General features: G+C 41.1%; 1 pseudogene; it reads left to right on the top strand.

The window, feature by feature from the left end:
* The first annotated feature begins 342 nt into the window (after positions 1-342).
* LOC128651856 (macrophage migration inhibitory factor-like) lies at positions 343-781 on the top strand (annotated as a pseudogene).
* The last annotated feature ends 2,380 nt before the right edge of the window (positions 782-3,161 follow it).

Below are 3,161 nucleotides of genomic sequence, written 5' to 3'. Positions count from 1 at the left end.
TATTTATAACGTTGTTAAAACATGGCTCACAATAATAAAAACAAAAAAGGCACAAACTTGGCAGACTAGGCTGACGTGTTTCAGCCGCAAATGGCCTTACTCATAGACTCATTTATTTAAATGTTCATGTCCGCTACCCTCCTTGCAACCTGCACTTCGCTAATTCAAACATATCACACTGGGACAATATATCCAAATTAAAGTGCAGCCCATTCCCACTAGCATGCCTCGCTAACTCCCCCTGAACACCTATACCTCCATCATATCTAAGTTACACTTACAGTCGGTAACTGGGTGTTTCGCACTTGGTCTCTATCTTTTTTGAGTGTTCGTTGTCACATCATGCCGATCTTCATGCTTAACACCAACGTCATCCCGGGACGATGTGCCCGAATCCTTGTTGTCCGACCTGACTCAGCAGCTGGCCAAGGCCACAGGCAAACCGGTTGAGTACATTGCTGTGCACATCCAGGCAGACCAGCTTATGAATTTTGGTGGCTCTAAAGATCCCTCTTTGCGCTATGTAGCCTGCACAGCATCGGTAAGATAGGTGGCCCTCAGAACAATAACTACACTAAGATTCGGAGCAAGACTTTGACCAAACAACTGCACATATCCCCTGAAAGGGTTTACATCAATTACGTTGACATGAATCCTGCTAACGTTGGTTGCAATGGACCCACTTTTGCCTGAAGATGTTGTCATCTCCTGCTTGGCACATCCTTCCATTTCCAGGATCACCTGCTAAACATTCCTTACTGAATAAATAGGATACATCAAATTACTGTGCTGTGTATGTTGTATTCATCTGGGGAACAATAGTACAAATATTTAACGTAATCACTTATTAACTAAGGGGTGCATATTATTTAGTGGAGTCTGTATCAATAAAACAAACCTGTACCTTGAAAAAAAAGTTACACTTCCCCTGCTCCGCCTCACTACCTCCCACTAACCACCTACACCTATGTCAGAACTAACCTACACTACCTCTGCACTGCCCACCAAACTCCCCCTGACCACCTACACCTACATCACGCCTAGCCTACACACCTCTGGAACGCCTAGCTAAGTCTCTAATACTGCCTTCACTTACATAGACCTAGATTTGGAGTTTGGCGGTAGCCGTGAAAACCAGCGTTAGAGGCTCCTAACGCTGGTTTTAGGCTACCGCCGGTATTTGGAGTCACTCAAAATAGGGTCTAACGCTCACTTTTCAGCCGCGACTTTTCCATACCGCAGATCCCCTTACGTAAATTGCGTATCCTATCTTTTCAATGGGATTTTTATAACTCCGGTATTTAGAGTCGTTTCTGAAGTGAGCGTTAGACATCTAACGACAAAACTCCAGCCGCAGGAAAAAAGTCAGTAGTTAAGAGCTTTCTGGGCTAACGCCGGTTTCTAAAGCTCTTAACTACTGTACTCTAAAGTACACTAACACCCATAAACTACCTATGTACCCCTAAACCGAGGTCCCCCCACATCGCCGACACTTGAATAAATTTTTTTAACCCCTAATCTGCCGACCGCCACCTACGTTATCCTTATGTACCCCTAATCTGCTCCCCCTAACACCGCCGACCCCTGTATTATATTTATTAACCCCTAATCTGCCCCCCTCAATGTCGCCTCCATCTGCCTACACTTATTAACCCCTAATCTGCCGACCGCAAAGCGCCGCCAACAAAGTTATCCTTATGTACCCCTAATCTGCTGCCCCTAACACCGCCGACCCCTATATTATATTTATTAACCCCTAATCTGCCCCCCACAACGTCGCCTCCACCTGCCTACACTTATTAACCCCTAATCTGCTGAGCGGACCTGAGCGCTACTATAATAAAGTTATTAACCCCTAATCCGCATCACTAACCCTATAATAAATAGTATTAACCCCTAATCTGCCCTCCCTAACATCGCCGACACTTAACTTCAATTATTAACCCCTAATCTGCCGACCGGAGCTCACCGCTACTCTAATAAATGTATTAACCCCTAAAGCTAAGTCTAACACTAACACCCCCCTAAATTAAATATAATTTACATCTAACGAAATTAATTAACTCTTATTAAATAAATTATTCCTATTTAAAGATAAATACTTACCTGTAAAATAAATCCTAATATAGCTACAATATAAATTATAATTATATTGTAGCTATTTTAGGATTAATATTTATTTTACAGGCAACTTTGTAATTATTTTAACCAGGTACAATAGCTATTAAATAGTTAAGAACTATTTAATAGCTAAAATAGTTAAAATAATTACAAAATTACCTGTAAAATAAATACTAACCTAAGTTACAATTAAACCTAACACTACACTATCAATAAATTAATTAAATAAACTACCTAAAATTACCTACAATTAACCTAACACTACACTATCAATAAATTAATTAAATACAATTCCTACAAATAAATACAATTAAATAAACTAGCTAAAGTACAAAAAAATAAAAAAGAACTAAGTTACAAAAAATAAAAAAATATTTACAAACATAAGAAAAATATTACAACAATTTTAAACTAATTACACCTACTCTAAGCCCCCTAATAAAACAACAAAGCCCCCCAAAACAAAAAATGCCCTTCCCTATTCTAAATTACTAAAGTTAAAAGCTCTTTTACCTTACCAGCCCTGAACAGGGCCCTTTGCGGGGCATGCCCCAAGAAGTTCAGCTCTTTTGCCTGTAAAAAAAAATCATACAAACCCCCCCCCCCAACATTACAACCCACCACCCACATACCCCTAATCTAACCCAAACCCCCCTTAAATAAACCTAACACTAAGCCCCTGAAGATCTCCCTACCTTGTCTTCATCTCACCGGGTCCCGATCTGTCCAGAAGAGCCTCCGATGTCTTGATCCAAGCCCAAGCGGGGGGCTGAAGAGTGACGTCCATCCTCGGGCTGAAGTCTGGATCCATCATCGGGATGAAGTCTTCTATCAAGCTGCATCTTCAATCTTCTTTCTTCCGGAGCGGAGCCATCTTCTTCTAACGACGCCTACTAGCCAAATGACGGTTCCTTTAAATTACATCATCCAAGATGGCGTCCATCGAATTCCGATTGGCTGATAGGATTCTATCAGCCAATCGGAATTAAGGTAGGAAAATTCTGATTGGCTTATGGAATCAGCCAATCAGATTGAGCTCG

This window comes from Bombina bombina, chromosome 3 (genome assembly GCF_027579735.1).
Source record: "Bombina bombina isolate aBomBom1 chromosome 3, aBomBom1.pri, whole genome shotgun sequence".
Lineage (NCBI taxonomy): Eukaryota > Metazoa > Chordata > Amphibia > Anura > Bombinatoridae > Bombina > Bombina bombina.
The sequence above is the reverse complement of the archived record's forward strand: the minus strand, read 5'-3'. Positions and strand labels throughout refer to the sequence as shown.